Below are 12,513 nucleotides of genomic sequence, written 5' to 3'. Positions count from 1 at the left end.
AAATGGGTGGATAAAGTTTTATCTAGAGAAATATGTTCATGACACTTCTTTTTAATAACAGTAAATTGTAATGCATTCTGATAAGACCAATGTCACATGTGGATTCAGCATATATTTTCTGGTCCTAGTATAACACCTAGCCCTAAAAAGAAATCTGTCTGCTCTTTGGTACTCCTTTTTTTTCCCCCCCTTTTAAAACCTGTTTATTTATTTGAAAAACAAAGTTGCAAGCCTGGCACAGTAGCCTGGTGGCTAAAGTCCTTGCCTTGCATGCGTCAGGATTTCATATGGGTACCAGTTCATATCCTGGCAGTCCCAATTCCCATCCAGCTCCCTGCCTGTGGCCTGGGAAAATAGTTGAGGACAGCCCACAGCCTTGGAACCTTTCACCCACGCACGTGGGAGACCCAGAAGAGGCTCCTGGCTCCTGGCTTCAGATCTGCTCAGCTCTGACCGTTGTGGCCATTTGGGGAGTGAATCAGTATATGGCAAGAGCTTCCTCTTTGTCTCTCCTCTTCTCTGTATATCTGACTTCCAAAAATAAATAAATAAATAAATAAATCTTAAAAAAAAAGAAAGAAAGAAAGACAAAGTTACAGAGAGGGAGAAAGCCAGAGAGATGATTTCCATCTGCTTGACACACTCCCCAGACTTTAACAGCCAGAGAAGGGCCAGCCCAAAATCAAGAGCCAGGAGCTTCTGGGTCTCCCCCATGGGTGGCAAAAACCCTAGGACTTGGCCTATCCTCTGCTGCTCTCCCAGGCATATTAACAGGGATCTGGATTGGAAGTGAACCAGCAGGGACTAAAAAACTGTGACTCAAATGGGATGCTGGTACTGCAGGCTGTGGCTTAATACACTGTGCCACTGTGCTGGCCCCAATCCTCTTGTGATTTCAGACTGTATTCGATAAACCCATATTAGTCTCCCACAATGTGGCAAGAATTGCACAGTGATATGTTCTTCCCTTCAGGAAATACATAGTGACTTAGAGAATATAGACCCATCAGTGCATCTAATTCACTGGGTCAAGTGATTTAGCAAAAATTGAAGTGCTGTTATTCCCTGGATGAAAGGACCATCCCTCTGCGTAGTAGGAGAGAGTGGGAGTTGAGAAAGCTACCAGGAAGAAATGATACTTGAGGCTTATGCTTAATGCTTTCCTGGACGAAATCTGACAGCTGGCATGAGAGCTTTTGGCAAAGCAAAAGGGCATAGTGTGAACCAATGGGAGTGTAAAGGTATCTTTCACAGGGAAGGCCTTCCGAACTTTTCACTTGGGACACCCACAGCCCATATCAGAGTGCAAGTCTGTGTCCCTGCTCCTCCACTTCTAATCCAATGCTCTGCACATGCACCTAGGAAGGTAGCAGCAGATGCTGATCCAAGTGCCTGGGTCCCTGCTGCCCATCTGAGAGACAGCAATGGAGTTCCAGGCATCTGTCCTCAGCCTGGCCCAGCCCCAGCTGCTGCAGGTGTTTGAGGACTCAAACAGTGGATGAAAGACCTCTCTCACTCTTGTTCTCTGTCCCTCTGATTTTCAGAAAGCAAATATACAAAAATCTGTAAAGTGTGTTTCTTACTTGGGAAATTACAAGCAATCTCAAACACTCCCTAATATATGTAACACAAATTAACTAAAAGAAGGAAATAATAAGGAAAGTGGGTATCATATCATGAGGAATATTCAATACCGTTCTAAGTTTGGACTGGAGCCAGTAGCAATGAGCAATCACTAAAGTTTTATGTAGGAAAAGAAAATAATCAAATTTATAGTATCTCTGATGGTAAAATATAACCCAATTCAGTATTCATAATGTCTTCCTCTTTTTTTGTTTCTTTGTTAAATATTTGTTTATTTGAAAGGCAGAGTTACACAGAGAGAGGGAGTGACAGAACAAAATCTCTCATCCACTACTCACTACTCAAGTGGTTTCAACAGACAGAACCACGCCAGGCCAAAGCCGGGAGCTGGGAGCCTCTTCAGTTCTCCCACGTGGGTATAGGTGGGCCAGCCTGCATTGCTTTCCCAGGAAATTAGCAGAGATAGGAATAATATATATTTTTAATGCACTTAATAACTTGACCATGGAATTAGATGTTTTTATCCTAAGAATCCATGTAGTTGCTTAAACCCCGTGAGTTTCCTGTCTTTTATGGAAGTCTGGGTCTGCCATGCGCCGCTGCCTTCCCCTGGTCTCATCATTCCTGAAGTTCAAGGAAGGGACAATGACTCATCATTCACCCACCACGGTTTTCTCAACTACTTTATCTTTTTCCTCAAGCCAGTTTCTCAACTTCAGCTCCGCTGAGGCATCTTGGGTGGGGCCCAATCTGAAAGCTGTAATATTCTGAACACTCTCTGGCCCAGAAAACCAGGTCCTTAAATATTAGTAATGTAGGGAGCTGACTGCGTGAAGAGCTGCTCTTTTGACCCCTGAGTCACATGTAGCTGATAAACAATAACTATGTTGCCTTCCTTCGGTGAGGAAGTAGTCACCGTAAGGTGCAGATCATGAAACTTACCAGAAAGAAAATAGAGAGTGGGGGAAGGATGTGGAGCCACTTGTCTTGCTTCAGGGGGGAATTGCCCGATGAAGGTTTTTCCTCTTTTCAAATTCAAGCTTATAAAAAGAAATCATTTCCTTTTCTGCCTTTTTTTTTTTCACTTTGAAAGCATCCTAAACCATAGTTTCTTTCTTGCCTGGTATTGAGCCTATGCCAACTCTACCCTAAACTGCACAGATGGAAAAAATCAGTCTATGTCTGTGGTACCTCTGGGGTTGAATATTTTTAGTACTTAAATCCTGAACTGAAGATTTTTCTTGCAACACTCTCAAAGCATCATCTTATTGTCAACCAAAGGACAAACTGCAGAAGGTAAAAAATTAACAATGTCATGGTTTTTGTTTGTCACCATGATTTACTGCAAACTTTCACGTGCACTTTAATTGAGTCTTCAGGATAATCTTGGAAGCTATCGTTCCCATTAAGAAAGAGCATCTTAGTCCTGACATACTGAGAATTAGAAAGATCTAAACATGAAATCGGATCTTGTCAGCCAAAGGTTCTCTCCTACCTAGGTGATGCTAATCTGAGGCCTATTTTAACTATTAGCTATAAAACTGAAGACAAATTTCTTTCAAACTTTGACCTCAAAGTACTATTTAAAATGATCCATTCAACAAATATTTATTGAGAGCTTACTGTGAGCAGAATAGATGCAGGGAGAGAAAACTACAGAAGACAAAGTCCCTGCTTGCTGGTTAAGGGCCCCGGCAGAAAGCAGAGTGTCATTTTTCTTGAGAGTTCATTGTATGCCAGGCAGTGTTCTAAGCGCATTACATGCAGCCTCTGGTGGACAGATCTTATCATCTTTGCCATGCAGGCCAGGAAACTGAGACACAGCGTCAAAACCTTGCACTAAGCCATACGACCAGAAAGTGACGGCACTGTGACCTTGGAGAGGCCAGAATGCACTAACTTCATGATAGTGCTTGTTTTAATCTTTCAATGTAAGTGCCCTCCATTCAAATAAAGTCAGGTTTCCCACTAGCAATCTTCCTATATCCATATTTCCCTATTAGGCCTTAGTTAACTTTTGTTTTAAATTGAATGGGGCCCAACAAAATCTCCTTTTTCTGTAAGCAAGACTTGGTTCACCCATAAAAGACTAGAATGTGAATCTCATACACTATGGATTAAAAAAAGAAACTGTAAAACTATCTTCTATTTTTTTAAATATTTATTCATTTATTTGAAAAGCAGAGATACAGCGAGAAGGAGAGACACAGAGAAAACTACATATGAGATGCTGGAATTGCCACAATGACAATTCCTGTGCAAAACTTTTAAAATCCAGCTTTGCTGTACTTCAAATTGAAAACAATCGTTTTAACTACTCCAGATTTTTTTTTACCTTGCAAGTAACAAAATTTTATAAAAGAATATTTGAACCCTGGTTACTTGTACTTTTAAATATTTCATAATGAAAAGTAATTTTAAACTGGCTGGTGCGATGGCTCAACGGGCCAATTCTCTACCCTGTGACACTGACACTCGTGTCCTGGTTGTTCCCTTTCCCATCCAGCTCTCTGCTTGTGGCCCGGGAAAGCAGTAGAGGATAGGCCAAACCCTTGGGACCCTTCGCCCATGTGGAAGACCCAGAAGAGGTTCCCAACTCCTGGATTCTTATTGGCTCAGCTCTGGCCATCGTGGTCACCTGGGGAGTGAATGAATGGATACAACAGCTGGTGCTGTGCCGATCTGGAGCCAGGAGCCAGGAATTTCCTCCAGGTCTCCCACACAGATGCAGGGTCCCAAGGCTTTGTGTCATCCTCCTCTGCCTTCCCAGGCTACAAGCAGGGAGCTGGATGGGAAGTGGAGCGGCCAGGATTAGAACCAGTGTTCATATGGGATCCTGGCACGTTCAAGGAGAGGACTTTAGCCCATAGGCTACCGCACTGGTCCCAACAAATCTTTTTCTTAAATTACTTAAATAATCACAGTTTTTATAATTTTATTTAATTTCTGATGTTGTTTACATAGTTGACAAGAATGCAGGCCCATGAGAACCACTAAATAGGATGGGGAGGGTTGAGGTATGGGAGAAGGTAGGTGGGACAAATGCTTCTAATTTTCTTTTTTCTCCTTTTCTCCTGAACGTGGGTGCAGGGGGTGGAATAATCACCTTTCACAAATTGCTCTAGTCTCAGCCTTCTTGATAAGCTCATACTTAAACTCTACCCACATGGAATTCCAGAAACCTTGCCTTCAACGGGCACCACTTTCCAATGAGCATGTGTTCGTCATAAGGAAAAGCAAAAAAAGTATCAGATCCATATTCAAATCATGTGTTTGAGATTTAGCAAGAATGGGCTGACAAATAGCTGTCTGTTAATTGCATCTGCCGAATATGGGCCCATCGAAGCCTGCCCATTAGAACACATCTCTCCACCTCTGTTCACACAGCTCACTTGCTCTGGAAAGGGGCCCATGGTAACAGGGGGCTTACGGGAGTGATTCAGTGGAGGAAAGTTGTACCCAGAATACCAAAACAGTTTTCTTTCAGTCTCTATTTCCTTGCTGTAATTCATCTACCCCAAGGAACCACCTGCTATTATGGCTGTGACACCTGAAAAGCTTTTTGTACATTGCAGGAGATTGCTCATGTGGGGGTGGATTTTCAGGCTGTTCAGTGGCATTTTTAAAAATAGTGTTTTGGGGGAAATATTCTCGGAGACTGGAACATTGCCCTGTCTTATCAAAATCGCTCCATAGTCTTGTTCACAAATACCCGAAAACATTGAGCCACAGATGGAATTCCGTAGAAGACATACTGAGCTAATTTCCTTTGTGTGACATTACGCAGAGAAAGCAAGCTGTCAGGAGCCCGAAGACTAAACCCTCCAAGAGAGATAGTGGCCAAAGCATGGGAGGCGGGAATAATTATAGTGCTTTGCCTTCAAGAGCTTCTTTCCAGCCTCCCAAATTCATCTTTTTAAAGGAAAGTTTATCACAAAACAAATAAATGACAGACCCAGCTTGTTTGGTTTGGAATGGTTGGACAGCAATAATAAAGATGGTAAATAGCAGGCTGAAAAATATCTGTGTCCTATATATTTCTTGGTACTTCCGTATATTCCCCAGTCCTCAATCCATCCCACTCAGATTAACAATGAAAACACCATTAACAATTAAAATTAAGAACAAATAAATAAATGAAAAGCTAAAAAAAAATAAAGGAGGATGACAGAAATACAAGGTTTTAGGCATATAGAAGACCATGCTCCAGAGTAACAGGAGACAATCATCTCCAAATGATACCTTTCCCTTATCAGGCTTCAGTTTGATCATTTTGCACGTATCTGATGGACAGCCCCTAAGTGTGGACACTAGATTCGGGGTTACGCGGAGTGTGGAATAGTGAAAAGAAAGAAGTCCCTCTTTTTGTGCTGGTCTGAAATGCACAGGCTTTTTTAAAACCGAAAATTTGCATTTCCCAGACTCCCTTGAAGCTAAGTTCAGACCTAATTTTCTTTCTCTGAGTTATATGCAAAGGCACAAATTTTCTTCTTTTTTCAGTGAGCAAAGCAAACTTTATTAAAATCAGAAACTTCCTGCCACAACCAGCAGAGGGGAAGCAGGAAGAGCCCTGGCCCAAGTCTCGGTTAAGGTGACATGTTTCTGCTTGGAACTGGCTGACAGCTTCTCAGGCCTCAGCTTCTGCATCAGGACAGCTTGCTCCCTTGAGGGCGAGTCTACGGTATCATTCTGAGATTCATACGTGGAGGCCACACCTAGAGCTTGTTCCTCCAGCCCTCTGTTAATTTGCAAAGCCTAAATCCACTGACATTTCACTAATTGGTTGCTGCGTAATAAATGCCTCCAAAAAATTCATTTAGCTAAGCAATTCTTCTACAGATCCCAATTGGTCTCATATGTGTGCTTATGTAAAGATATCAGTATGCTAAATCAAAAGGTTTTAGAAGGTCTCAAATGTCTGGGATTTATGCAGGAGTGCTTAAAAGACTGAGATTCAGGTGCCCAGCACGGTAGCCTAGCAGTTAAAGTCCTTGCCTTGCACGTACTAGGATCCAATATGAAAACTGGTTCTAATCCCGGCAGCCCTGCCTGTGACCTGGGAAGGCAGCTGAGGGCAGCCTTGGGACCCTGCATCTGTGTGGGAGACCTGGAAGAAGTTCCTGGCTCCTGGCTTCAGATTGGCTCAGCTCTGGCATTGTGGTCACTTGGGGAGTGAATGATTTGACGGAAGATCTTCCTCTCTCCTCCTTTCTCTATATCTGACTTGCAATGAAAATAATTTTTAAAAAAGACTGAGATTCAGGCCTGGCACGGTAGCCTAGCACCTAAATGTCCTCACCTTGTGCGCTCCAGGATCCCATACTGGCATCGGTGCTAATCCCAGCAGCCCTGCTTCCCATCCAGCTCCCTGCTTGTGGCCTGGGAAAGTATTCTAGAATGGGCCAAAGCTTTGGGATCCTGCACCCACATGGGAGACCCAGAGGAGGCTCTGGGCTCCTGGCTTCGGATTGGCTCAGCTCAGGCCATCGTGGCCGTTTGGGGATAAATCATCGGACGGAAGATCTTCTCTGTCTCTCCTCCTCTCTGTATATCTGACTTTGCAAGAAAAAGAAATAAATCTTTAAAAAAAAAACACTAAGATTCATTCTCTCTCTCTCTCCCACTCCCATCATTCAGTAATCTTGTCTGAGTTTCTTTATATGATTGCTGGCATCCTTCTAAAAGCATGAAATGGGAGCAAGAACTCACATAGTTCCACTTCTGCCCCGTTTTACATGTTACGGTGACTCAGAATACCGGCCCTGATTTGAGCAGGGGGACAAGGTGCCATCTCTTTAGGAGAGTTGCAGCAGAGTCGCAACATAAAAAAAGTGTGAGGATTGGAAAGGATGGCTGTGGCATTAAGCTTCCACAACTGTATGAGACCCATTTTTAATTGAAATAGATAGAATGGCTTCTGTTATCTGCAACAAAAGCCCAAATGATGTGGAAAGCACGTGGTGAGAGTAGACAGGAGGCTGCTACAGAAGCCAAGGAATAGCCTTGGAGCATATCCTGAAAGCAGAGCTGTCAAAACTGTAATGGGTTGGACATGAGTATGAGAGAAAGTAAGGGAGATGTCCAAAAAGAGCTCAAGAATGACTTCCTTGATGGGGTTTGGGTAGCTTGGCCCAGGTCCTTGGCCCGCCTGCATGGTGGGTACCAGGTCCATTAGTCCCAGTGGCAGGGGATCAGGCGGGCCTGGGTAGCTGGGCCTGGATTCTTGGCCCACCTGCACTGTGGGTGCCAGTTCCGTGAGCCCCATGGGTGTGAGTCCAATGGGGCTTGGGTTGACCGGTTTGGGCCCTTGGGCCACCTGCAAGAACTGGTCCTCAGTGGAAAAGATGGAGTGGTGGACATTGGCCCAATTCCACATGGAAGATATGGCAGCCCAGTGAGCCCTGCAGGGGACATCTGAACCATCCCAGAGGAAGGAGGACAGAACAAATTGGACCACTACCCCAGCCAAATGATGTCAGTAAATATCTGGGCAAATGGAGCCTCTGAGGTGACTATGTCAGCCAACGGACGCTGAAAGAGTTCCCTCATACTTGGATCAGCGAGATGGACAACATTTCAGAACTATCAAAACCACATGGGCAGAACCCTTTGAGTATGCACCACATTAGGATCCTGGAATGATTGGGTGGCAGCTCCCCATCTCTGGGTACTGGGGTGGTTGGAAGACTGGGTATAGCTTCTCCCCTTGTCCCCCCACACTCCTAAACAAAAAGGAGAAATAGAAAATTTGGAAAGATCACACCCAGTTTTCCCTAAACCTTGATCCACCCCACTCTGATCAACAACGTTAGCATCATGTAAAATAAAATAAACTGTTAAACTGTATAAAAAAAAAGAATACCTTCCAGATTTTGGAATGATTCTGCTGCTATTTACTGAGATGGTGGGGCGGGGTGGGGGGACTAGTTTGTAGACAGAATTAAAGAGCACCTTCTAAATCTGCCTGCCAGACTTCAACCAGCTCATTGGACATAGGATTATGGAGTTAGGGGAAAGAATTGTGGGCTGAAGCTATAAAGCTGCGAGCTGTCTACATGTAGGAACTGTTGAGAAACAAGAGAGTTTGTTTGATCACCTAGGGGAAGAGTGGAGAGAGGAGACTGAGTCTTGGGACAATGCAAAGTTTAGAGGCAGGGAGGATAGCTAAGTGGGATCCATGTTAGCAGACACAGGGATCCTTGGAGACTCTTCATTACAGAGCAGAGTCCAGGCTCCTGGTCCCAGCAACTCTGCTTCAGATCTAATAGAGGGGCCTGGCAGTCTGAATTGTCAGCAATGCAGGCAGGTTATTTCAAAGCAGGTCATTTAAGAGTATCCTCTAAAAAGCACTGAAATAGTGGCCTATCATCTATAAAGCAACAGGTCCTAAAGTTCCAGGATGCTTCCTTCATCTATTTATTTTTTGTATGGTTTTTTAAGACATTTAGACGTTTATTTATTTTTATTACAAAGTCGGATATACAGAGAGGAGGAGAGACAGAGAGAAAAGATCCTCTGTCCGATGATTCATTCCCCAAGTGAGCGCAGCAGCTGGTGCTGTGCCGATCTGGAGCCAGGAGCCAGGAACTTCCTCCAGGTCTCCCACATGGGTGTAGGGTCCCAAAGCACTGGGCCATCCTCGACTGCTTTCCCAGGTCACAAACAGGGAGCTGGATGGGAAGCAGAGCGACCGGGATTAGAATCAGTGTTCATATGGGATCCCAGCGCGTTCAAGGCGAGGACTTTAGCCACTAGGCCACTGTGCCGGGTCCTATTTTTTTTAAAGATTTATTTATTTATATTACAAAGTCAGGTATACAGAGAGAAGGAAAGACAGAGAGGAAGATCTTCCGTCAGATGATTCACTCCCCAAGTGAGCGCAATGGCTGATGCTATGCCGATCTGAAGACTTCTTTCCAGGTCTCCCACGTGGGTGCAGGGTTCCAAAGCACTGGGCCGTCCTCAATTGCTTTCCCAGGCCACAAGCAGGGAGCTGGATGGGAAGAGGGGCTGCCGGGATTAGAACTAGCGCCCATATGGGATCCTGGCACGTTCAAAGTGAGGACTTTAGCCACTAGGCCACTGTGCCGGGCCCAAGGATCCTATTTGTTTTTAAGAGTTATTAATTAATTAATTAATTAATTTATTTATTTATTAAGATTTCTTTATTTTTATTGGAAAGGGCAATCTACAGAGAGAAAGATAGACAAAGATCTGTCTGCTGGCTCATTCCTTAATTTGCTGCAATTCCTTAATTGACAAATGCTGCATCAATCTGAAGCCAGGAGCCAGAAGCCAGGAGCTTCTTCTGGGTTTCCCACATGGGTGCAGGATGTTAAGGCTAGAGGTCCTCCTCTATTGCTTTCCTAGGCTTTAAGCAGGAAGCTGGAGGGGATAAATAGAGCAGCCAGGACACAAACCGGCACTCGTATGGGATCCTGGCACTTGAAGAGGGAGAATTAGGCAATTGAGCCATTGCACCAGGTCCTATTTATTTATTTTAAAAATCAGAGAGAAAGAGAAAAAGAATCTTCCATCCATTAGTTCACTCCCCCAGAAGGCCGTAATGGCCAGGGTTAGGCCAGGTCAAAGCTAAGAGCTAGGAGTGCCAGCTGGGTCTCCCGTGTGGGTGCAAGGACTCAAAGTTACACCAGCCTCCACTGTTTTGCTAGGCCATTAGCTGGAATATAAACTGGGGCCCGCACAGGGTGCCAGGGGCACACACGGATCAATGGCTGCACGGTGCTGTCCCCAGGAGGCTTCTTTTCTTTCTCCCTACTTCCTTTCATCCATCACACATGAAAGACTTGCGTAAGATGCTGAGGAGGAAGTGGGGCTTTTTCTTTCTTCTAATGGCCTTGTAGATAGTGGGAGAAAGTTAATGGTAAACTCCTGCTGGGTAAAGGAGAAAGAATACAGGCCTAAAAATAGTGTCTACAACTGATGAAACAAAGCCAAGAGCCGAGCCAACATCTCTTGGTCCAGGAACCATCAGCAGCACATGTTCCGTCCGTAGTCAGGGAGTGACGCGCTAAAGTGTTCCCCCAAGTGTTTCACGGAGGATTTAGACGAGGAGACACAAAGCCCATGCTTAGCAGCTTGCTATAGGTTTTGCTTTCCTATCTATCAGAATTAGTGCTGACTTGGCCTCTGTAATGGAAAAATGCTCGCCACTGCTTATGCCATCACTGATAACTGGAGCGAAATATCATTTACAGTGAATCTAATTCTCAAAACTAGAAATGTGAAAACATTTTGATACTTTCACTCCCACGAAGTCTGGGGCTGTGGAACCAAATGTTGGTGGCGGTGAGATTATATAGACCTATTTCTCCTCTTTTCCAGTTCAGTGGCTGCAAGGCAGCCTGGAGCTGCAGGAGTCATGTGCTGCAATGATTGCATTGATTAAGTGCCAATTACTCCTGGAGATGCTTCAAAGGCCTCTGCTGCTGAGCTGAAACTTTCTGGTCTTAGACAGAGCCCTGCAGTCTGAAGCCATGGCAGCTTTGGAATCTCTAGCCATTACTGTGTCATTAATCAACTGCACGCTCGCCGTTGCAAGTCTCCACACCCATTTGGAAGCATTACTCAGATTCCTGGTCCTCAGCCACCACCCTGCTCGCTCGGACCAGAGCTCTGACCCACGGATGATTAGGTCACGCTGGGGACTCGTCCTCAGTGGCAAGAGGGCAGCCTTCCCAGCAGCACCAGATTCTTCACGACGACAAGGTGTCCCCTGCACCCCTTAGGCCAAGCCAGAGTTCACGTGACTTGTCTTGCTTTTCTGCTGAGTATCAATCTTCCGGCTGGGAGCCAGTGCACAATTAATTCTCCAACACAGCACACACATCCATTAGCAAACAGTTAGGGGGCTCCATCCTGATGCATCCAGGCCCCAGGCGGTTGTTTTCAACCAAGCTTGGGAATCCACTCACCTTAATGGGCGTGTGCTGCGGTCACCTTTTTTTATCGTTGTCAGATTGATGGACGTGGGTAGATTGAAAATTGAGCTAAAAGGAGAAGTCACCAACTGGTTGTGTGACCTTGGACATTCATTTCCAAACAAGGGAGTTGAGCAATGTGTTTTCTGAGCTCTCTTCCAAGTCTAACGTTTGATGGATTAATTTTATTTTTACAGAGAGCTGCTTATTTATTTGCCAGAAGCAATTATATTCATTGCTACAGCTGCCACCACCAAGTCCCACAAACTGGATTGCTTAAGTAACAGGAATTTATTGTCTCACAGTTCCAGAGGCAGGGAGTCTGAGATCAAGGTGTTGGCAGGCTGATGGTCTGAGAGAGCTGTGCAGGGGAAAAAAAAAAACCCAACAACAACAACAAAAACAACGAGTTCCAGGCCTCCCCCTGGCTGGCAGATGGCCAGTTTTGTCTTCACAGAGTGTCTGTTTTCGTGTAGGTTGGCCTCCAAATTTCTCCTGTTGGACTGGGCGTCCTCGATGGCCGATGCCTGTGCAGTGGACAGCGTGTCCAGGTGCACACGGGAGACACAACAGCCAGCTCACTGGGCCAGCAGGGGCCGTTGACAGCCTCGTTAGAGGATGGAAAGCAGAACAGGTGGAACACTCCTCCTGGCCAAGACTCCTCCCTGGGTCTGTGGATGCACTAAGGTGGACTTTGTCAACCATTGGGCCTTGCAAGGATTTTTTCAACCTTGGAACAACGAAACCAACAACTTCCCAAAACTATCAGGGCCACTTGAGTAAGACCCTCGGAGCATTCTGCTCCACATCGGGGTCTCTAAGGCATCATCAAATGACTGTTCGCTTTCCCCACATGCTGATGTAGTTTGACAGCCAGCAGTAGCTCCCTCCTCCTCCTCCCCTGATAATCAGGGCAACTTTTGTCTCATCCGCCTTCTTCCATACCTGAACCTCCCTAACCTAATCAGAGGCCCACAGGGGCATGCAT

The sequence above is a fragment of the Ochotona curzoniae genome, unplaced genomic scaffold (assembly GCF_017591425.1).
Source record: "Ochotona curzoniae isolate NIBS_2020 unplaced genomic scaffold, NIBS_Ocur_1.0 contig_430, whole genome shotgun sequence".
Lineage (NCBI taxonomy): Eukaryota > Metazoa > Chordata > Mammalia > Lagomorpha > Ochotonidae > Ochotona > Ochotona curzoniae.
The sequence above is the reverse complement of the archived record's forward strand: the minus strand, read 5'-3'. Positions refer to the sequence as shown.